Genomic DNA, 26,132 nt, shown 5'->3' with positions numbered 1-26,132 from the left:
GTTCAATGAAACAAATAATTGTGCTTACTCAAGCTACAACTTTTTAATGGTGCCAATTTTAAATGGATTTTTTTTTTCCAAGACAAGAATTGCATTTGTACTTGTTTACAGGACTGATAAGTACAATTTGTTTATTTCTCTTCCTTTGCACACATTTAAAACTGTGAACAATATTTTAAATATCCAGATTAGCACAGCAATTATAATGTTTAAACTTCCATTGCATTGGTTATAAATGTGACTTTTTGATTTCTGGAAAGCTGCATGGAATGCTTATTATTCTGGTGTTTCTGATTAAACTCTATAATGGTGTGTAGAAAAGCAGAACCTGCAAATGGGGCTGCTTCATCTCCTGGGAATCCATCAGGCATGCCTTATGACATGCTCCTTGCATTCTGGTACAACTTAGTAATTATGAGGTTATAGATCTCAGATCCTTTCTGGTGGTGATCAAATTCTTCCTTTTTAGAAGTCTGGTTTTTATCTAGCCATCTAATTGTTTCATGACATTTGTCAAAGGTTTCCTGTTTGTCTTCATCATCAATTTTGCCTTGCAGTTGCTCATTCCCTACAGTAGCCTTCATGTTAAAATAACAGATTCAAGTAAATCTTGGAAGACACCTTGTCTCATCTTCATCTTCAATTTTGAATTTCAACCTCCAGACCACACAGTAAATGTCTTCTTGGTCAAATGACCATTGCCATTGGTGATGGTGTTCCTGTTCTTCTTGCCTGCACTCTTATCCATTGCAGAAATATTGAGTATATCATTTGCATTAATGTCAATTGTTACTTTACTTCAAAGAACACCTCTGGGAGGTAGAATTCCTGTGAGCACAAACTTGTTGAACCTTTGTCATTGTTCTCACACCTTCATAAACTTCAATAAGCATGCCAGAGTAAGTGACATGGTTTAGATTTGTGATATTACATTTCATCTGATCTATTCTAACTCTACTAATAGTTTCAATTACAAAGGAAAGAGAATGGATGGCCAACAGAAGTAAGTCTTGTACATTCTCATATTTATCTCTAGATCTAATGACAGCTGCTCCACAGCTATCAGAAATCAAACTCTTTTGAACCTCTTGCTATTGAAGAAGCTTTTGTATTTGGAGAATCTAACTAGGAACATCCATCAAGATGATGTAATAAATCTATTTTTTATCTGCCTTGGTATCTTTTAGCATACTCTGCACAGTGTTCACTATTCCATGGAAGAGGTCATTTATTCTTTTCTTTAAAATGGGCTCAAGAATAGTGGTTTACAAGTTAATACCTTCACAAAGGGAGTTAATCTTAATGCTGACTTGAGTAATGGAATGGAAGGTGAATTTTTATCCAAGACATTAGCAGCAGCAAAAAGCTATTTTTAGTGGAATCATTTTGAACACTGGCCTTTAGAATTTAACTCATAGAAAACTTAACCTAGACAAATAAATAAGTTGGTAATGATTTTATTTAACTCAATGCCTGAAACATGAAAGAGGCTCCATAAGTATTTCTATATTTATTTCAGTATAATAAATTTCAAAAAATAATGTTCATTTTGTGAGAAACAATTCATTTGGGCCTCTATTTCAATCAGAGTTATTAACTTAGATATGATTTCATAAATGTAGTGATTATAAGTTCTATATGTTAGGTCCAAGAGCAATGAAAAGCAGATTGTAAAATCATTTGTTCAATCACTGGAAGTTAACTAGAAATCCTCCACTTTTGTTTTTCCTTATTAGTTCAACATGGCAGATGTGACTCAATGACATGGAAAGTGCCTCAATTCATTTTTGTACCTTTGGACCATTCTCTCTTTTTCAACATGAGAAGGTGACTATCTTGTGACCAGTTAGTCAGCCAAGACATACATGGTCTGCCAAACCTGAGACATTCTTGTTGACAAATCATTTCTAGTAGATGCATTAATTTTTGGCCCATGAAACCAGATTCATCAACCTATGGGATTCTATACTTTGTATAGCCTATTTAGAATGTCCAGCTATCACATCTAGCATCAAGAATAAGGACCTGGAAGAAGGAAGCATTTCAGATAATGGGGAAGATCTGAGAATTGACTTCATTTGAGGGGACCATAGACTCTTTAGTAAAATAACAATGATTTGGCACTCTGCATCAATTTCTTTTGTGTTAGGTTGGACATTTTTAATCCCCACAATCTGAGTCCTTCAATGGAACACCAGCAACTCAATAAAAAAAATTGAATTCTAGTGCCTTCCCTTTGGTGATTAATTCAATTTTTATTCTATGTCCACACATCCTAGATATAATGTTGTTTTTAAATTGTGTTATCCATTAGACTGTAAGCTCTTTGAGAAAAGACTTGGTCTTTTACCTTGATACTTTCAGCCCTTATCAAAGTACCTAGCACATAATAGATATTTAATAAGTGTTTGCTTATTCATTTACAACCATTCATTCTATCCCTACCTTCACTTATTATAACTACTTCAACTACTATGCAGATTAATGAAAATATAGTCTATGTGTATATAGCTTTGAGTGCTTGTCCTCAAATATCTATTTTAATCATCCTTTTATTCATTGCTTTATGCTTTCTGATTTTTATGTTTCACACACATGAAAACATATATTCATTTTATAGAAATAAAAACATAATGTAAAGTCCTTTATTTGACCACAATCACTGCACAAATAAAGAGAGTAATTGGGCATAGAAATGACATGCTAGTAAGTATTCTGAATCATACTATCTTTCATGTTGAAACAAGTAGGGTCTGACAAGTGTCCTCTCTACTTTGCTATTCACAGATTTGAGTCAAAACCTTCTATGTAACCCTTTTCTCTCTATTACTTAGCATAGGAGTTACCTCTAGCTTTCCAACTTGATATGAAAAATTGATGTCACAACCAAGTTTTCCATCTGTTCAACTTTGTGAGGTCTGTGACCTAATGAGATAAGCTTCCCCTAAAGACTCATTTTATTCTCTAGTTACTTACTCCTCTTCCAGTCTTTCCTAATTTTTTGAATGATAAAATCATTTTCTCCATCACTGAGGGTTAATACATGAGTTATCTTGAATATTTTCCTTTTTTCATAGACTACATACAAGTTATTATTAAATCCTATTATATTTCCATATCTCTCACATGATTTTCTCATCATTCAAAATGAAATGACACTATTTCAAACAGCAATTTACTCTGGCCTCATCTATCACAGTAAACTTCTGACTAGTATTTTCATTTCATTTCCCATAATACATCATTTATTACAAAACTATATTAACCCAATATGATCCCAATTTTCCTCAGTACTAAAGTACACAGTGCCTCATTTTCCTCTATCCTATGAAGTCCAAGTAAACCAGCTAACATTTATTTAACATTTACATTATATTCAAGGGCAGCTATGTGACAAATGGATAAAACACCAGATCTGTAGTCGGGAAAACCTAAATTCAAATCTGTTCTCAGACACTTACTAACTGTTTGACCCTTAACTTCAATTTACTTAACCCTATTTGTTTCAATTTCACCCACCTGTAAAATGAACTGGAGAAAAAAAATAGCAAGCCAATCTAGTATATTTGCCAAGAAAACCTCAAATGGGGGATGTGGGAAAACAGGGACACTGATACATTGTTGGTGGAATTGTGAACACATCCAGCCATTCTGGAGAGCAATTTGGAACTATGCTCAAAAAGTTATCAAACTGTGCATACCCTTTGATCCAGCAGTGTTTCTACTGGGCTTATACCCCAAAGAGATACTAAAGAAGGGAAAGGGACCTGTATGTGCCAAAATGGTTGTGGCAGCCCTGTTTGTAGTGGCTAGAAGTTGGAAAATGAATGGATGCCCATCAATTGGAGAATGGTTGAGTAAATTGTGGCATATGAACATTATGGAATATTATTGTTCTGTAAGGAATGACCAGCAGGATGAATACAGAGAGGACTGGCAAGACTTACATGAACTGATGCTAAGTGAAATGAGCAGAACCAGGAGATCATTATATACCTCAACAATGATACTGTTTGAGGATGTATTCTGATGGAAGTGGATCTCTTTGATAAAGAGATCTAACTCAGTTTCAATTGATCAAGGATGGACAGAAGCAGCTACACCCAAAGAAAGAACACTGGGAAATGAATGTAAACTGTTTGCATTCTTGTTTTTCTTCTTTCTTTCTTTCTTTATTTATTTTTATTTATACCTTCTGAATTCAATACCAGATTATTTATACCTTCTGAATTCAATTCTCCCTGTGCAACAAGAAGACTGTTCGGTTCTGCACACGTATATTGTATCCACGATATACTGTAACCTATTCAACATGCAAAGGATTGCTTGCCATCTGGGGGAGGGGGTAGAGGGATGGAGGGGAAAAATTGGAACAGAAGTGAATGCAAGGGATAATGTTGTAAAAAGTTACCCTGGTGTGAATTCTATCAATAAAAAGTTATTAAAAAAAAAAAAGAAAACCTCAAATGAGATCATGAAGAATTAGATATGACTATCAGATTATCAGATTACTATCATACTAAATTTCACAATAATAAGTTCCAAGGATACAATGAAAAACAAAACAAAACAAAAAAAAAACAATCATTTTTCTCAAGAACTTTAAATCTAATGAGAAAGATCTTATACTCAACTCTGGACAAAGATATAAGCAGAATTAATTCTATTAATCTCAGGTGGCAGGTTTAAGATTATAGAGTATTGAGAAATACTTTTTGCAGAAGTAATGACTTAGCTAGACCTTAAAAGAAACTAGAGAATCAGAAACAGAAAGGGAGAATTTCTTAGGAAACAGTCACTGAAAGCACTTGATTAGAGTTGGAGGACAAAGTGTGATAAAGAAAGAAAATGCCAGTGTCATTGAATTGGATGACAAGAAAAAGTAAGGATATGATAGATACTGAACAGATCCCGAAACCAGAAGATTTTATATTTGATCTTGAATGTAAAAGAGAGTCAGTAGATTTTATTTAATGAAAGGTAACAACTGCATTTCAGGAATTTCAATTTGACAGATCAATGGAGCATGGATTAGAAGGAGGAATCTTTAGGAAAAGAGACCAACTAATAGGCTTTGGTAATCAGTTACAAATTAAAAAGGGTATGCTATTGATAAAATATTCATTTTGAAATCTCTAAAACATATTTGAAGATGTGAGACTGGCAACTGTAAGAGAGGTCAGGGTTGGTCCAATAGATTTGCATAAGTTCACCAAGGGAAGGGGGAAAAAAATCTCAGGACAGATAACATAGGTGGAACCCCTGCTGTTAAGCTCTTAGACTATCATTAAAAGATCATCACAATCGAAATCCAATGTATCTTTCCACTCTTGTGTCATTCGACATGATGCAAATTGAAACATTAGCCTTGTTTTGATTTACATTTCTCTTATTATTAGTTATTCGATTATTATTCCAAGTATTTACTAATAGTTTGAAATTTTTCATTTGACAACTTTGTTCATACCCATGACAATTTATTAAATGAGGAAATTCAATTTATTTTCAATGAATACCATCTATTCATTTTCCTTCCCTTAGTTTTGAATTCTTGTATATCTTTGCATATATCAGTGAAATCAATTTATCTAAATATACAATGCTATCTCTTCCCAAATCTCTATGTTTCTTTTGCATAAAACATGTCTATCTAGAGCCATTATCAAGCACTTGATTTCAGCACACTACCTCAGTAGTATATGTGAAATCATATTTACTTCCTTGTATTCAATTTTGGTTCCTCTTCTTGACTACCTAAACTTTTGACATTTGGACAAATGTGACTTTGATATTTCTACAAAAATCATTTGAGACCATTTACTCCTTTTTGAAGAACAATTCAATGGGATGCAAAGGTCTTTATTATTTCTTAGAAAAATGGTATGTCACAATATACTTTTCATTATCAGGCTTTGGTGCTTGGAGTGAAATACTACTCAGCTACTACTAATACTACTAATCAAATAGAAAATTCTACATCAAATAGACAAATATACTTGTTTGAAAGTATTTTTGCCATCCTAGTAACAAGCTAATAAAAATGAATTTTGTGAGGGCTTTAAAATTATGTAAAGGGAAATGGAAGCATTCATTTCAAAGGTGTTTGAATAAATAAATAAATAAATTTTAAATAAATTTTAAAAATTGATAAACCTGTAGTTCATCAGATTAATAAAGAGAAGGGAAGAAAATCAAACAACCATTTTTAACTTAATAAGATGAAGTCACAAATTAAGAAAAATACTACCAGGAAGTTATACATACTGTTATATTAAGCAAGTCTGAAAAAGAGAAGATTACATATAAATTAAAATATTAAATTGAAATAGAAATCATAAATACTTTTATTTTTGAAAATAAAAGTGAAATGGCTGTAAAGGAACTATTCAATATAATCATCAACAACAACAAAATTATGGTGAATTTACAGGAAAATTATATTAAATGGCTAGAGAACATTAATCTTGAACACTGAGAAATAAAACATTTTCAAACTAGTTAGAGAAAATTAAAGAAGAAAAATAATTAAAAATTAATATCCTTAGTGAACATTGTTTCAAAAAATTTTAATGAAATCATGTTCCTAGATTCCATAAATAACTATAATATTTGATCCAAACATTTATTTGTTATACTCAAACTATGCTTATAATAAGAATTCAAATAATATTTAAGCCAGAAAAATAACATATAAAACTATTATAATGAAATGGAAATAATTGATAGAAAACCATTAAAAATGCATTTTATAAAATAGAAAAGAACAAGCTTAGTCTATAAAAAGAGGCTGAAGGTACTTCTTTTGTTATTTCGCTAAGCTGGAATGTCTACAAGTAAAAAATAGTGTATTTAATAATAATTTTAATGAATTGATGTATTTTACTGATTTTTACTTTTTCTTTTTCTTTTTTTTTTCTATTGAGACATTTTTATTTAGAATGGTATTCTTGAAGCAGACAAAGGGAAAAGCATGGAGCAAAGTTTAGGCAATATAGAAATTAAAGATATTAATAAAACAACACAACAAAAATGAAAGTTCAATTCAAAATAATTACAATTTGCATAAATTATCTTGAAGTCAATCAATTATGCATATACAATACTTATATGAATGCAGTTACAAGATGATGTTCAAAAATATATGATCTGAGAGATAATTGGTTCATGCCACTAGAATAATAATAATACCACATCAATCAAAAAACCAAGTAGTTACTCTGCAGAACAATAACAATAGCCACAACAAAATTAACTTAGAGGAACAAAATATCTACACAACCAAAGAAAATGATGGAGAAAAATAGGTATACAGAAGTATAACACTTATAAACCTTAAATTCCACTATAAAGCATTACGATAAAAATAACAAATAAAATGGAGAAAATAAACTGCATAAGGAATATTAAGAAATAATTACACTCAATAAGCCAATGTTTGTTTAAATTGAAAACATGATAGAAGTATTTGTTTTATTGTATAAATTAAGGAATTATATAATACAAAATATATACAAAAATTAAAAAGAAAATGTAAATTAAATGTTAAATCATTTTCTCTGATAATTATTCCTGAGAAAAGTAAAAATTAATTTGATACAACTTAAGTTTAACTATCCCTTATCATTATTTATCTTTTAAAAAACTCAAAATGGATACATAACTTCACTATTTAAGTTCTTATCATAAATAAATTAAGATGAGAACCAAATAAATTATTTTTCACAGTTTTTGGTAGAAAGCAAATGTTGAATCATAAAAAGGATCAAAGCTATTAGAGAATATAAATAAATAAAAATAACCCTCTTATTTATAAATTGCCAAAGAATATAGCCAAAATTTCCACAAAAGTATTACAGTAATAAAAAGGAATGATTCATATAAATAATAATAATCAAATTACAGCAACTTTGTGATTTGATATAGGTTATACATATGTAATCAAATAAAAATTTATGTCATTTTGTGAGACAAAATAAAACAAAACAAAAGAAAAAAATGAAAATAGAATGCTTTGGTCTGTATTCAAACACCTTCAGTTCTTTTTCTGGAGAGAAATAGCATTTTTCATCATGAGTACTCAAAGATTGAGTTACTGAATATAGCCAATGCATTCAGTTATTCATCATACAGTATTGCTGCTTGTAGAGGGCTGAAACTATGAGGATGCATTGACATCGGAACTGGTGAGTGCTTGAGGCTAACTTCTGATTGGACAATACTCTATGCATATGCTTGGAAAATGGTCCTTTCTACTATCCGTACTGGCTCAATGATTTGTGTATAGAGGACTGTAGGAAGGACTAGAAGGTGGAGTAAAGCTAGCCAGGGACACAATCTCTGTGGTATACAGGGGAAAAGGACTGCAGAGATTCTGTTTCCATCGTGTTCAATCCTGCATCTAAGACAAAGAATAAAGATTGAGGACTTTTACTTATCCTGACTTGGGCTGATTCTGGGGTGCCCTAGGTGCTAGCATGGTCATTACAGCTGCTACTATGTATAATGTTCTCTTGATTCTGTTGATTTCACTTTGTGACAGTTCTTGTATGTCTTTTAAGATTTTTCTGAAACCATCTTGCTTGTCAATTCTTATGGCAAAATACTATTCCATTACAACCATATACTACAACTTAATCAGCTATTCCTTAGTGTCCAATTTTTAGTTAACTACTTAGTAACTATAAAAAGATGTTAAAAATAAACATCTACAAAATTTTTTTTCAAAAAGGATTTATATTAAAATCTTACAAAAGGAAAAAGAAAACTGATAGATCCTAATGACTATTGATCGTTAAGAACACAATAGATGAAACAATAAAAACATTGAACAAATTTTAATTCTGTGAAATTATAATGACCATACTAGACCTTGCACATTTCTTTGCAAAGGTGTGACACAATGGGTATGAGACGTGGACAATTTTTACTATATTGGTTATTTTTAAATTTATTTTCCAGCTCTCTTTGCATTTACTTATAAGTGATGGCTCTCTCTGAGGTGAAAAGCAGATGAAAAATTTAACAGTAATATTTTTAAACAAAATTAAGTTTAATTAAAGTAACATATAAGTCTGCCAGGGGAAAAAAAAGCAACTACTTGTATAGATAATATGCCATTTAACTAGGCAAAAGGTTTGGATATAAATCACATTTAAGGAATACGTTTTAAGATGTTCAATGGAATGAAAGAAATGATTTGAAAGAAGAGGTACTAAGCAAAGCATAGAAATAAACCAAGTTTATATTTTTTTCTAGCAATCATGGATTAAGAATGGAATTTATAAGGAATATGCTTCATGTACAAAGCTTATTTTTCTCTAAAATATGTAAAGCAAAGCTTGAGTTATAAATTATGAAAAAATTGATTATATATTAAATTTCTCACATTACTTCATGTTGAAAAAATACCATAACCTTTATAAAATATAAATTAAAAAATCTATAAATCATAGTGCAGAATACAGTGCTGTTCCTGATAACCTCTTATAGGACTACTTGAAAATCCCTTTAGTTTAATTACTAAAATACTTTTACTTTAATTCCAGCCTAACTCCTATAACTTCAGAAAAGCTGCTAACATGGAATCAAACTGCTGTTCTCAGCTCTGAGTAAAGGTTGAGATAATGTAACTGTCTCTCTTAGAAGCAAAACCTAATATCAATTTAACTAGTGGAAGCTTTACTTTGTATTATAGAGATTTTTTTTTCTAATACCTGACCCATATTTTATTCATTCATGATCTTCATTGATTCATATGTCCAAATAAGAAACACTTGAGGGAAGAAAGAAGAATGGTTACTGATAAGGTTTTTCAAAGTATTTGAAGGGATTTCAGAGAAGATTCTATTTCTCTTGGAGGAGGCACAGAAAGGCAGAGAGAAAATCAGAGAGAGAAAGAGAGACAGAGACATCACACACACACACACACACACACACACAATTGAAATTTGTAAAATCTCAATTATAAAACTAATGAATTTTTTTTTAAAAAGAACTAGAACTAGAAGGAAATGTATCATAATAAATTTGTAAAAATGTGATTATCAGCTTATAGTATAGTAGCCCACTCTTTTTGAAGACTTCAGATGAGGGATGATTGATTGATATTATGTTGAAGATATCTATTTTTTATTGATTAAAAGATATGGTTTTCCTTCCCCTTTTATGATTCTTTTCTCTATGGTTCTTTTCACTGATTAACATCTATCTTCCAAAGGGAACACTTTTATCGTATAATAAAATACTGACAGCAGATACTCCCATCATATATGAACTGAATAGGAAATTTTAAATTCAATTTAAAGTTGATTCACTTTCCAGAAAGAAAATATGAATGATACTTCTTATTTCAGTAAATATAAATGCTTTCTGAATATTCTTTTGTAACTAGTAGGTGGTAATGTCTGGCAGAGTTGGCAATTTTAAAGTTGCTAGTTAAACAAGCAAAAAAGTAAGCAAACTAAAAATAAAGAAAAAAGCAAAGGGAGGCATAATCAATGCTTTTGAGTACAATCTCCTTCTTTTGAAAAACTTCCTTTCATTTTATTCTAGAAGCATAACTGCCTTTAATCAACATTCCCACTCTTCTGGAGGCCACTTGCCTCCAAAAAATGATCTAATTTTTATTTAGCCTGATTTTACTACCTGTATTTGCTTATCAATTACACAAGAATGAATAGCATAAGATGAACTATTCTAAGTAACATTGTTTTTCTTCTCTGTTCTTGGAGAACTTGTGAATTATTTCTAAAAATCAAAATATCAGGAAAGATGAGTTTTAATTGTGCCTTAGATACTTAGTAGCAGCATGACCCTAAGCAAGTCACTTAAGCTTCATTAGTTTTATTTGAGTCCTTCATAAAATAAGGAAAACAATAACAACAATTTCTCAGTTTGATGCAATGTAAATAGCCTTATGACCCTTAAAGTTTCAGATAAATATTAGCACAGAAAATTTAAACAGTTAAATCAAAGTTAAGGTAAAGGTATTGGGAAAATACTATGACAATTAAGTATTATTAAAAAACAACAACAACAACAACAACAAAAAAAAAAAAAACTTAAAGAATTATATTGGAGACAACTTTCTTCCAGTTACAAGCTACCTCCTATTTCTTCCTCAGGTTGCATGGCTTCTTCAGTTAGACTGGATAGGTGACTCTTTGTCTCTCCTCCATGGGAATTAATGAATTAGGCTGGTAGCAGATCTCATGGTCTAGAGGAGGGGATCTATGGACATCCCCAATGCTTTTGTGTCTACCTACCTGTTTAGTAGTAGTCAGTCAACAGGTGTTACTACGAATAATAAAGAAAATGGATCCTTTCTCTGCAATGATATTGCTATTCTCAGATATTTTGGGATATTTGGGATATTTGGGATGTCCTGACCTATCTCCCATGAAATCTGAGGGAAGATGGTAGTTAGAGTGTTGAGCATGGTTTGATCTGCCTGGCACATATTGCTTCTTATCTTTCAAGATATCTTGTTGCTTCAGAAACTATGTGAGTTGCAATGATATCTGACTCCTTCTTGACATAAGTAACTTCCCCAGATCATGGCTAGACTTTCTATGCTTCTTTTCAGTTCTGTGCTTGAAAATTAAATTTTGTGTTTAGTTCTGCTTCTTTCAATAGTAATGATTGAATGTCTAATGAGAACTAGTACTATTTCTTCAGTCAAAAGGCATTTTTAAGATGACCAATAATGCAAAATGCCAGAAAAGGAAAATGAGGACTAAGAAAATGGCCTTAATATTATCAAGTAGGTAGTTGGAAAACTTTGAAAGAACAGTTGGTGAATCACCTGGAACTAAGTTAATTTAAACTCTCTCAAGATATTTGGCATACGATGGAAGGTAAAACATATCATGGTAGCTAGAGGGCTCACCAAGGACAAGGAAAATCTTTTTGAAGAAAATGACACCATGGATATCCATGAGTATCTATTGGGCAAAATTAAGGAATGAGGTGTAAGAAAATAAGAGAGTCCAGTCAGGAATGGCACACAAATGGTTAAGAATATATGAAAAGAAGAGACATTATTACTTTCTGTGAAGTTAAAGATAAAACTAAGAGGATAGGTCTAGAGTCCCAAATATTCTGAAAACTTCAAGAGAATAGATGTGTCATTTTCTTAACTAACTTAGGGCTTGCTAATATTGAACTGACTGCATGATTTGTAATCTAAAAGATTAAAAAAGATCTGTTATTAATTCACTATTATTTGAATAATGACTACTAAGAAGTCTTTATATTCTACAGAAAACTGCTTGTCTAGAAGAAGAGGGAGAAGTGTTCACTATTCCTCTTTTCTTATGGTTAGAAAAAATAATGATATAAATTCACTGAAAGGAATAATCTTGATCAAAAACAGTTTACCTTAAATCTGTTAGGAGCTTCTAGGAAAATCTGTGGTCTTTATCAAAATAACACATAGCTTTCAGTTCCAATAGAAATATTTAACCTTTGAAATATGAAAAAGGAGATTTTAAACTTTTTTTTCAAGTTTTATGAATTTGACATAATAATCACTGACATTTTCCAGATTTCAAAGCATTTTTCCACTCTTTTGTCATTTGTCCTCACCTTTATCCAGTTCTGTAATTTAAAATTCCAGGCAAATATTTCAGAAAGTCTATTTAACCATTTCCAATGGCCAAATCAGTAAAATTACAGAGTAAGGGAATTTCTTCTCTCTATATATCCACTCTAATCCCTATCACCACACTCTGTTCCCAAAATTATAAGGAGGGCTTCTATATTAAGATGCCATTAGCTTGCATGATCAGGAAGAGGGAATTTTAGTTTGTTTATTGATTTGTTTAGGACCTGATTAAGAAGGTAGTTTGAACATAAGATGAGGCAGGTAATACCACTGAGGTTCTTTTTGTCATTGTAAAATCATGGAATTAGGCTAAAATGATCTCTAAGATTCTTTCCTGCTTTAAAGTACCATATGAGGATGGCAGTGCATCTGAGAATTCCTTAAGATTACAGGATGGAACCTTTCTATATGTTTCATGAATTACATTCTGCTGATGGGCAAATACAACATTAACAGTGCTCTGACCACACACCCTATATTTTGATTAGGTTCATGGTTAGCACATAAAGGTTTTGGGGAAATACTAGCCCACAACCCTGGATCCCTGGTTTGTGCACTTTCTGTGATTTTCTGTGATTAATTTTAACTTTATGTGCCTATTCCAGTCCTGGCATTAATGTCTTACTGTTAAGACTTCACAAATGAACAATCATATGCATTTTGAACCAAAGGGTGATTGATTGCAGTCAAAAGCTGAAGAAGTACAGAATGTTAGATATCTGGAAACCTATATACTATGTGCCAAATTAATTTAATTCAGGATAGAAAGACAGACAGACAGACAGATAGATAGAAAGACAGATAGATAGATAGATAAATAGATAGATGATAGATAGAAATAGAAAGAGATAGGTGTCTGTATCTATTTATATCTATCTTTAGCTATGTATCAATATATTTATTTTGAGTCGATTTTTTTGAGTCAATAATTATGATAAGCATTGGGGGCGGGGATAAAAAACAAAAATTAAAACAGTCCTTGCTTTCAAGAATCTTAAATTATAATAGAAAGAAATATCCTTAAAAGTAATCAGATGGACACAAAACAAGTAAAAACAAATTAATGAATGGAGAGATGATAGATGGATGGATGGATATATACATGATTAAATGACTCAATGAACATAATCTGGGAAATGGTATCACTAATCCTAAAAGAAAAGGGAAAAGCCTCTTATAGTAATAAGCACTTTTTAAAAATTGATACAAAAGTTCCAAATAGTGCATGTGAGGAAGAAGATTATTTTAGGCATTAGGGTGATTTAGACAAAAACATGAACATAGGGATTTGATTGTCACATATAGAAAACAGGATATAGGTCAATTTGGCTAGAATATAATATTTTTAGGGAGATCAACATATAATTATCCTATAAAAGTTAATTGTTTATAATCCTGGCATTGATTTCTTACTGCTCATACTTCACAAATGAATAATCATATGAACTTTGAACCAATGAGTGATTTATTTCCATTAGCTAAAGAAGTACAGAATATTGGATATCTGGAGATCTATATTATATGCACCAAATTAATTCAGAATATATAGTAATTAACTGTTTCCCTCAGTAGAATGAAAGGAATTAGAAGGAATCATTTTATAGACAAAGATAAAGGGTATGTTTTAGACTTGGAGAATTTGGCATTCCTGAATGAGATAATCTATAGGCTATTGAATAGATTATTCTTAAACTCAGGAGAAAACTAAGTACTACATATGTAGACCAGGGAATCAAAATATAACCATTTATTGAGCACTTATTATGTTTCAGGCACTGCACAGTATAATTTTGTTTGTTTGTACAAAGACAGAATCAAGTGTTCCTTGTTGTCTAGGAAGTTAAATTCTACTGGAGAAGTCAATTATATAGAAATAATAGTTAAATTAATTAGAATCATTGAGATCACTAATAGAAAAATGTAGAAGAGAGAGTTCAACACAGAATCACGGAGTGCATCAAACGTGGGGATAAGACATGGATGATGACATTGCAAAGGACACTCTGAAAGTGAAATTATACAAGTTATAAAAATTAAGAGTAAATAATGTCATAAAAATCATAAGATAGAATATTCAGGAGGATTTTGTCAAAAGTCAAACTCTGCATCAGAACCAAGAAGAACATGGACTAAAAAAAAACTGACAAGAAAAAATTTGGCTAGAGCAACAACACCATAATTACTAAGCTGTGAGAGAATGGTTTCAACAATATATTCATGAGAGGAGTAGAATTGCATGAGACTGAGAAATGAATAGAAGGTGATTAAGAAGAAATAAGTAAGAATAGATTTTTCTAAGACTTTGATTGTAATATTAGAGATGAACAATGATAGGATCAAAGGTGGGTTTTATTTGTTTCTTTTTAGAATAATGGAGAAAAGAACATGATTTCAAGTCCCAGGAAAGGAGCTTCAGTAGACTTTTTAGTACTTCATAAAGTTCTATACAAATGTGAGTAGCTATTACATTTGACTCAATTTATCTATTGAGAAGAATCTCTAGATTCTCATTTTGGATGCAGTTTTGAGTTCCTTTCAATAAATAAAGGAAAATCATTCTGTGCCCATTATTTTTGGCATAGGTCTACATATTCCAGGGTAGAAACTTCAAAGAAAACTAACTATTGGAGAGCCTGGTAGAATAGAAAGAGGAAGGTGTGTGTGTGTGTGTGTGTGTGTGTGTGTGTGTGTGTGTGTGTATGTATCTGAATTTATATCCAGATCTGGTACTCAATATACTTTGAGGAATTACTTAACTTTGACATTCAGATTTTTTATCTATTAAAAAAAAGTTTTTCCTACATGTCTTCTAAGATCCCAATTAGTTCTCAAGATATGATCTCATGCTAATGAGTCTTGACCACACTCCCACATTATACTAATTATTTAAAGTATCCATATAGTTCTGACTTTTCCATTAAAAATTTTGTTAACTCCAACCCACAGGGAACTCTTTCTTTCTTCTCCAAATCCTTATGATGCTTTCTCTTCCATTAAAATTGTCTTTTTATGATATGCTTTATGACCTCATATTCTTTTTCTATATGTTGTCTCTTCTCTCCCAATTAAATGGTATAAACCTCAAAAATTGGAGTCATATCTTTAATTGACTTGCAGACCTTCCCCCATGACATGCTGGTCCAGTCCATGCTGTATATATAGTCATGCTCTATTCATATTTTACTCATTAACTGACAAGTTGTCTTTTCTCTATGGACCCAATTTTTCCTCTTCAGTTTTATGACTTTACTAGCACTTGTGGAATCTCCTTCCCTAGGGATCTTTATTGAAGACCCATCTGTCTGAATAAGTTTAGAGGAAGACTTCCTGGAGGAGAGGGAATTGCTAAATGGCCTCAAGTTTCATCCAGATATGTATTCCTATGATCTTTTAAAGAGAGTAAACAGCATTGCAATGAATTTCACAGATGAAACTAAAATGGCAATTGTTGGAATAATAAAATACGCCCTAACTAGGGAAATAAAAATGAGGTTCAACTTGGAAAAATAACTAATACATCTGGGGAAAAATAATTCAAAACACAGATATTCAGTAGGAGGGAGGAACTTGGAAAGCATCATATATAACAGAATATCAATGCATTGTCCAAAGTCAGATTCCAGTCTCACTACAGTCAGCCTATCTACGCTGCCCCTCAAAGAGAGTACCAATTTTTTTTTTTTATATCATAACAGAAAAGATCCTCAGAGTCTTATCTGGGATCTTCTCAATCACAAAGGGCACTAGCCAACAGAGAGAGTTCAAAGATGAGAAATAAAAATGATTAATGGGAAAGATGTAACTGCTTATTTATGATGATAGCTTTAAGGGACCAAATAAGAACAAATCACTAGAGCAGAAACTGGGACAGCATAAAATAATCTGCAAGATATTTGACTGTTGCAAATCCCTCTAGGGGTTTCTATTAATGAGTATCAATGTTGCAGAGGGCAGAGTATGCCTAAGAGCCAAAATATTAATTTAGATTTTTTTCCCCAGTGGTTTCACAGGTGTTTTTCAATCTTGCCTTCTGTCACACCCCCATAAGTATATTTTCTTTGTGCATTATTGTCCTTTAACTGACCTTTTGCTAACAAATGTCAGAAACGTATGACTCTTTTAGTTACACATGTGCATGCACATACAAACACATATGCACACACCAGGTGCTAGCATTGAGCAAAGTAATGCATACTACTAGATTTCTATATTCTGGTTCAGCAAGTATGTAAATCATTCATTATTATAAAAGAAAATTTAAAACCCTTTAAAATTGTCTTTTAAATTAATTAGATACACATAAGGTCTTTTTTACTTATCCAATTTATGCTATAGCGTCCTGTTCAAATTTTTTCATCACTAACGTTTTTATTTCTTTTACCAAGTAAATGCAAATCTCTCTTTATTTCAGATAGAAAACCAGATAAAAAAGAGTCAAACAATATGAATCTTCTCTTTAGGCCTGTTCCTCTTTATTTTCTCTAACCCTAATTTCTTTTAGAATAGGGATATAAAGCAATGTTTCCTTGTGGAAAAATTATTTCTGTTCTCACTACTGTTAATATCAAGAACCTTGTTCTTTTCCTATACCTAATGGAAATTACAAAGAGATAATGGCAACTAACTTTTATTTGGTCTTCCTAAGGATTCTTTAAAACAGGATAAATATGTTTGGCAGAAAACTGGAAAATGACTATGTGATAAACCAGTGTTCATAGGCTCTTTATTTGTTTTGTCACAAATACAGATCGATATTTTTTTCTATCACATCTAATGACTCTCAAATATACTTCATCTGAAGAATAGCTAAGTCTGTTATTGAAGTAATCATTGCTTAGGAGATAGTTGTTAAGAATTCAATTATCTGCAAATTAAAACAACTCCAAAGTACCACCTTATACTTATCAGATTGGCTAGGATGACAAGAAACTATAATGACCAATGTTGGAGGAGATGTGGAAAAACTGGGACACTAATGCATTGTTGGTGGAGTTGTAAACTGATCCAATCATTTTATAGAGCACTTTGGAACTATGCCCAAAAAACTATAAAACTATGCATATTTTTTGATCTATATGCTAAACAGATCATTAAAGAGACCCAACTGTGCAAAAAAGTTTATAGCATCTCTTTTTGTAGTGGCAAGGAACTGAAACTGAGTCAATGGGAATGAGTTGTGGTATATGAATTTAATGGAATATTATTGTTTTATAAGAAATGGTGAGTAGGCTGATTTCAAGCTGAGTGAAGTGAGCAGAATCAAGAGACAATTGGACATAGTAAAAGCAAGATTATGTGATGATCAACTATGATAAACATGGTCCTTTTTAGCTATACATTGATGAAAGACAATTCCAATACACTTGGGATAGAAAATGAGATTTACAGTCAGAGAGAGAACTGTGGAGACTGAATATAGTTCTAAGCATAGTATTTTCTCCTTTTGTTTACTTTTTCTTACTCATGATCTTTTTCCCTTTCTTTCTGATTTTTCTTTCCAAAATACTAATATGGAAATAAGTTTAAAATGATTGTTCACATACAGTGTATATCAAATTGCATGCTGTTTGGGGGAGGTTGGGAGAGGTAAAGGAAGTAATCTAAGACAATTAAAAAGCACTCATGATAGAAAATATATCCTCCTCCAAAGAGAGACCTGATGAACTCTCTGCAAGTTGAAGTATAATTTTCTGGCTTCCTTGTTCCCTCTTTCCCTCCCTTTCTTCCTTCTTTCCTTCCTTCTGTCATTTCTTTGTTTTATTTATTTTCTTACAAAAGAGAAAATTTGCATCAATTCCATTATAAAGAACAAAGAAATATGTAAAGTTCAATTTCGAAAGGATATTAGATACCTGCATATCCATTATTTAAATTGCATATCATTCAAAGCCTTCTTGCAAAAGATGGAAAGAATTGGTCATTCAATACATCACTGCATTGCACTGATATGCTTAGAGGCTGGACTTAGTGTACATACATTTCCTGGGGCAGCATTCCCATAAAGGAAAGGGAAACACCATTGGGAAAGTTTCCCTCAAGATTTACTCATCCAGCCTAGTTTATGTTCTATGGCCAAGTATACTATTGCAGAGTATTGCTATAAAAAATAAAGCCTGAAACTATGCATGACATTCCAAAGGAAATTTAACTATACTGGCCAACCTGATTTGCTAATCATTATTTGAATGACCTTTGCTGAATTAACTTATCTTTTGCTCTAAAGCTTTCATTAGAAATAACAGATCAAAATGTCTACCATTTTATTTCTCAGGAAAATGCTTAAACTCTAACATAACAGTAAGGAAAGGATTAGGGATTGGTGCATGTATTCTATCTATGTGGCTAATAAGACATTTTCCAGCATCTTACTGCCAGAATTCATTAGCAGTCCATAATTCATCTGTGCCTTAATGACAGAAGTTACCTTTCTGTGATATTCTTTCACAAAAGTCTTGAAATGTCTTCTCATAATTACACATGCCATATTTTGATTTTAAAAAACACCATCACTAAAAATATTATGCCCATTTCAAAATGCAATGCAACTTTTGTAAAAACATGAAGACATTGCCCCATGGATGGAAGAAGAATGTTATTATAGGAAAATGGAATGACATTGAGAAGAGAAGGTAAGAGGGCACCATTCACTTAATTCACAACAAAGCATACTGTAACCAACATTTATATTCTATTTTATATCATATGATTTACACACATCTATCCATTGTTAGATTTTGAACTCAGGGACATGGACTGAGTCTCAAGAATTTTTTACTCATGTACAAACTATAGTGCCTGGCATATACAATAATTGGAACTTCATGATTTAGACTAAACTAAAATAGAATAGGAATAGAATAATAAAGATAAAGAAAATCCTAAGAATGAAACTTCTGGCATTCTGGCATATTATTTTCATGATTTCATATTTTTTACTGCTTTCCTAATTAAAAAAAAATTAAAGTAGCTCAAACCATTTATATCTTTTCTTTTTGTCATGTAACTGTTTTTGTTTTTTGTTTGTTTGTTTGTTTGTTTGTTTTTAATCGCCATTTATTAAGGATTATGAACTAAGTTGATGAAGAAAATATATATGGAAGAAGTTATAATAAATTAAAGAAATATACACATTTTGTCAATTATAACTACAAATATTTTGGAAAACCTTTGACTTTTTTTTTGTCTTTTTCCTTTCCTTAAAATTATGTAAGGACAAAAATTTGACAAAAGCATGCCCTATCTACTCCATTATCAAGTTAGCTATACTAACCTGTTCTCTATGATATTAAAATCTTTCAGTTTTAACTGTGATGATGAATTAAACTACCATAGTTTATGTTGTTGCTGCTAAAATTTCATGTCAACATTTTCATACTTAATTCTGTTTAGCAGGGTTTTCTTTCTAATAGTTATACAAGTCAGCTGGAAAAGTTTTCCTGGAATTACAATATAGAGATTTCATTGGGTAGAATAAAGCTCTTATCATTCTTTTAACATATATTGTTTACAGTTTTATATATCATTAGATAATGAGTTGTAGCTGATGGAATGTGCTCATAAGATAATATGAGCTCCAAAGATGATAATTCATATGAAGAAAAAAGAATCATCAATAAATAACTTTAGACAGCTACAACAGATGGGCCTTGGCAGGTGAGACATTAATATATTTTGGCTGCCCCAACACCTATAATATTGGAAAAGTAGACACAGCTACATCTCGGTGACACTTTGTTAAAAGCTCATCCCAGATCTGGGAATATTTTTCTGCAGATGAGTAAGTAATTAAATATATTGTTCAGATAAGAACAACTTAGCCCACTGAAGAGCAACTGCCCACTGAAGTTTTATTATATTTTGAATTAATGTTTCATCCTTCTTATTTATTGAAAATAATGTGCAGTTTCTTTATTTACAATCTCCCAAATTGCTTAGAATTAGTAGAAATCATCTTCTTTATTTTTCTGAAAATTTTAATAATTACATGTTTTATACCAATAAGTTATTCAAAATAAATAAAGAAGACAAACTAATTTCACTAAGGAAGTATAAATAGATTGTTCATTTTTTGTGTGTTTTGAAACATATGGAACTGCTTTAAAATGTTAATTAATAAAATGCTAATTATAACAATTATTTAATATTTTTGTAGGTAATTTCATTTAAATCTAGGAAATGAATTTTCAAGATTTTTCCAATATTCAAGTTATATAATCCCCCCAAAACATTCATTTCTTCCCACCAATTTGGAATTTCTCAAGCTGAATGTACTATAGGTCTCTCAAAACATAATATTTCTAAAATGAAGCAGAGCCAGGATAATAGAGAATAGACAGGTCTTTGAGCTCTTGCTAGCTTCCCTCATCAACACCCAATGAAGCCTCTGAATAGGTGTTGGAGTGACAGAATCCACAAATATTTGGAGCATAACAAATTTCAGCAGAAGACATTTTTATAAGAACTTCAGGAAAGATTGGCCTCAATGAGGCAATAAAGGATGCAGGCCAATGAAAGTGCAGTGCAGTGCAGTGCAGTGCAGGGACACCCAGGGCCCAGAGGTTCTGCATGTTGGAGGAATCTAGGAGGTTCTAAGCCAAAATACAACAGTGTTTACTGCTCTGTCCTGGTTCAGAAGCCAGTGGATCAGCAAAGTAGCTGTGGGACCTCCAATGCAATTTCAGAAGGTAAATATTGAACCCCTGAAATCCAGCATAATATGGAACTTGGACACTCCCATGCAGCACTGGAGGGAAGCCAGCAGCAGCTGCACCAAGACAATCCCTACTGTCTCTTGTAGAGGAGCATTGGGACAATCTCCCTTTACTGTAAGAGCAGATCTTAACTATTAAAAATTAGCAAAAAAGCAAAGAGAGCTCTGCTCATGGATACTTTTTATGGAGAAAGAGAAGAAAAGACCTCACACTTTGAGGATATATTAAAGGCAAAACTTTGAAGCCTCAAAGAGTGACATAAATTGGTACATAAAGTGGCACACTTGAAAAAATCCAAAAAAGGATTTTAAAAGAAAGTTAGAAGAAAAAGGGGAAATGAAATGAAAGCTTTGGAAAAGGAAACACAGAAACTATCTGAAGAAAATCACTTCTTAAAGAATAGTTTTGGATAAATTGGAAAAAAGGAAATAACTCCTTGAAAAATAGAATTACTGAAATGGAAAAAAAAAATCCAATGGAGAAAAATTCACCTAAAAGTTCAATTAGCTAAATACAAAAGCAGGTAAAATAAAACTAACTGAAAAAAATAATTCACACACCAAAAAATAGAATTGAACAAATGGAAGCAAATGACTCAATGAGACATTAAGAATCAGTCAAACAAAACCCTCCAAAAATGAAAAAAAAATGTAAGAAAACGTAAAATATCTCATTGGAAAAAACAAACTATCCTGGAAAATAGATCCAGGAGAGAAAATCCATTAGATTCCCTGAGAATGATAATGAGAAAAAAAAAAAAAAAAAAAAACTCAGACAACATCTTATAAGAAATCATCAAGGAAAACTACCTTGATATTCTAGAACCAGAGGGTAAAATAGTCATTGAAAGCATCCTGAAAGCAACCCCAGATAAAAACTATAAGAAATATTGTATCTAAATCCCAGAATTATAAGATCAAGGAGAAAATACTGCAAGCAGACCAAAACAATTAAAAAACCGAGAAGCTACAATCATGATTACTCATGACCTAGGGGTTTCCATTTTAACAGTTCAAATGGCTTGGAATATGATTTTCAGGAGGGCCAAAGAAACTTGGACTGCAGCCAAGAATCAATCATGCAACAAAATTAAGCATTATCTTTCAGGATAAAAGATGGACATTCAATGAAATAAGGGACATTTTCATTAATTTTTGATGTAATGACCAGAGTTGAACAGAGTTGCAAGTAGAAATAGAAAGCAAAACTATACTGGGAGGATCTCAACATTGCTCTATTAAAATTAGATAAATCAAACCACAAAATAAATAAAGAAGTTAAGGAGATAAATAAAATTTTAGAAAAGTTAGTTATGATAGACCTTTGGAGAAAATTCAATAGAGAACAAAAGAAATATACTTTTTACTCAGCTGTATATGGAGCCTACAAAAATTTGACCATGAATTACAGCATAAAAATCTCAATATCAAATGCAGAAAGGCATAGTAAAAGCATTTTTTACAGACCATGATGCAACAAAATTACATGTAATAAGGGATCAGGGGACAATAAACCAAATATTAACTGGAAATTAAATCATTTAATCTTAAAACACGAGTCAGTAAAGCAACAAATTATAGACACAATCAAAATAATTTCATCTAAGAAAATGACAATAATGAGATAACAGCAAAAATTATTGGATGCAAACAGAGCAGTTCTTAGGGGAAGTTATATAACACTAGACACTTGCATAAAATACAGAAAGAGAAGATAATGAATTGAGCATAAAACTAAAAAAGCTAAAAAAAAAAAAAAGAACAAACTAAAAATTCCCAATTAAATTTCAAATTTGAAATTCTGAAAACAAAAGGGGAGATTAATGAAATTAAAGCAAGAAAATTATTGACACTAAAAACAAAAATGACAGTTGGTTTTATGAAAAATCAACAAAATAGATAAACTTTAATTTGATTAGAAAAAGGAAAGAAGAAAATCAAATTGTTAGTATCAAAAATGAAACGGGTGAACATTCCACCAATGAAGAGGAAATGAGAGCAATAATTATGACTTATTTTCTTAATTGTATGCCAATAAGTCTGATAATCTAAATAAAATGAATGACTATTCACAATACTATAGTTTGCCCAGATAACAGAGGAGGAAATAAATTACTTGGTCTCACTTGAGAAAAAGAAATTAAACAAGCTATTAATCAATTGTCTAAGAAAAAATTTCCAGGGCCAAATGAATTTACATGTGAATTTTACAAAACATTTAAACAACAATTAATTCTAGTACCATGTAACTATTGGAAAAATAGGAAAAGAAGGAGTGGTACCAAATTCTTTTTATGACACAGATATGGGGCCAATACCTAAACCAGGTAGGTTGAAAAAAAGAGAAAGAAAATTATAGACCACCTTCCCTAATATATATATTGATGCCACAATCTTGAATGAAATGTTAGCAAATAAATTATAGTAAGTTATCACCAGAATAAAACACTATTACCAAATAGGTTTTATACAAGGAATGCAGGAAAATTTTAACACAATTCATAATATCAATAACTAATCTAACATAAATCATGTTTTTATCTCAATAGATGCAGAAAAAAACATTTGACACAATTCAAGATTCATTCTTATTAAAGAGACTAAAGAGTCCACTTAAAACCACCAGCAAGCTTCTTATGTAATTAGAATAATTCTCAGTAATATCTGCGGTGAAACAAGGTTACCAAATATCACTATTACCAGTCAATATTGTATTAGAAATATTAGCTTTGCAATAAGAGAAGGAAAAGCAATTAAATGAATTAGAGTAGATAATGAGGAAAACAAATTATTACTTTTTGCAGATGATATAATGGTGTATTTAAAGGATCCTGGATATTCAACTAAAAAAGTACTAGCTATAATTCACAACTATAACAAAGTGCAGAATACAAAATAAATCCACTCAAATGATCAGCATTTTTATATGTTATCAATAAAGTCTAGTTGTAAAGAGAAATTCCATGTAAGATATAATTATTAGATTATAATATAATATTATAATATAATAGGGAGTCTACCTGCCAAGACAAAATCAGAAGAATGCAAATTAAGACAACTCTAGGGTACCATTGCACACCTCTTAAATTGATTAAGATGACAAGAAAACATTATGATGAATGTTGGAAGGGATATTGGAAAACTGGGACACTAACAGATTGTTGGAGTTGTGAACTAATTCAACCATTCTGGAGAGCCATTTGAAACCATGCTCAAAGTGCTATCAAACCGTGCATATCCTTTGATCCAGCAGTGTCTCTACTGGGCCTGTATCCCAAAGTGATCATTAAAAGAAGGAAAAGGACTTCCGGCCAAGATGGCGGAGAGGAGGCACACAGCTGTGTAAGCTCCGCGTTTTTCTCTCACTATCCATTTCATTATAAACATCTGAATTAATGCTTGACTGAAAAAAAAAAAAAAAAAACCTACAAATAGTTACCAAAAGAAGCCATCCTTGAGACTCACCAAGAAAGGTCTGTTTTTGCTCAAGGGCAGGGAAGGATTTAGATTGGACGCAGGCTGTGGGCAGGCAGGCAGCGGCAGCGAGAGCATGGAAGGCAGCTCAGAGCCGAGCAGACTGGAGAGGGGGTGGGGCGTGATCACAGCAGTCTCTGTGGGGAGAGCTTTGCTACAGGATTGGATACTTTGCTCTGGCAGCAAGACAGCAGCCCAGCAGAGAAGCTAAAAACACCAGAATGAAGAATATAACTCCAAATAGCTGGAGTCTCTGGGGACCTGGCCACCCCTCCCCCACAGTGTCTCAGCACGCTCTCGGATCTCAGAGTGCAGGGGCAGCACAGTCCTGCTAGTGCCTCGCTGCTGCCCCTGCAGTCTGTAGAGGAAGCTCAGTAACACCACCCAGACCCTCCCCCCAAAGAAACAGACTCCATTCAGGGTTTTTTTCTTTTGTTTCTTTGCTAGTTTGTCTTTGATTATTAGACAGAATGAGCAAAAAATTGAAGAGGACTTTAACCCTTGACAGCTTCTATACAGACAGAGAGCAGACTCTAAATCCTGAGGAGACTAAAAACACACAGTCTCCAGGTGAATCCCCAAAGGAGGAGATCATCTGTTCCTCAGCACAGATGAACCTCATAGAAGAAAGTAAAAAGGCTCTCACAAGAGAGCTAGAAGAAAAATGGGAAAAGGAGAGGGAGGCTTGGCAAGAGAGGCTGGAGAAGTCATCCCACTCATTTAAAGAGAGAGTGGATAAAGAAATCAAATCCTTGAAAGATAGGATTAGTGAACTGGAAACAGAAAATAGCTCTCTAAAAAACAAAACTGGCAAAATGGGAAAAAAATTCCATAGAACAAAAGAACTCAATTGGACAATTAGAAAAGGATATTTAAAAAGTGAGTGAAGAAAATACTTCATTGAAAATCAGGGTCAGGCAGAGATTCCAAACATGGCTACCATGTGAGGACCCTCTGCCCATTGGACCCTCTTTCCAGTGCCCTCCTTATCTCTACCTTCGCCTATACTTTAACTTTGCTTATCTAATAATAAACTCCTTTTATCAATCTAAAAAAAAAAAGAAAGAAAAGAAAATCAGGTTCGAACAAATGGAATTGAATGACTCGAGGAGACAAGAAGAATCAATCAAGCAAATCCAAAAAAAATCAAACAATGGAAAAAAATGTGAAATACCTTCTGGGGAAGACAACAGACCTGGAAAACAGATCCAGAAGAAAGAATCTGAGAATCATTGGACTCCCAGAAAAGTATGATGAACAAAAAGAGCCCGGACACTATTTTCCAGGAAATTATCAAAGAGAACTGCCCAGAAGTCATAGAAACAGAAGGTAAAATAGACATTG

At 32.1% G+C, this 26,132-nt stretch overlaps 1 pseudogene; it reads right to left on the bottom strand.

Annotated features, from left to right (window-relative positions):
- Positions 1-209: 209 nt before the first annotated feature.
- LOC127561489 (heat shock cognate 71 kDa protein-like) lies at positions 210-8,175 on the bottom strand (annotated as a pseudogene).
- Between the last annotated feature and the right edge of the window lie 17,957 nt (positions 8,176-26,132).

This window comes from Antechinus flavipes, chromosome 4 (genome assembly GCF_016432865.1).
Source record: "Antechinus flavipes isolate AdamAnt ecotype Samford, QLD, Australia chromosome 4, AdamAnt_v2, whole genome shotgun sequence".
In the NCBI taxonomy this organism is placed as follows: domain Eukaryota; kingdom Metazoa; phylum Chordata; class Mammalia; order Dasyuromorphia; family Dasyuridae; genus Antechinus; species Antechinus flavipes.
The sequence above is the reverse complement of the archived record's forward strand: the minus strand, read 5'-3'. Positions and strand labels throughout refer to the sequence as shown.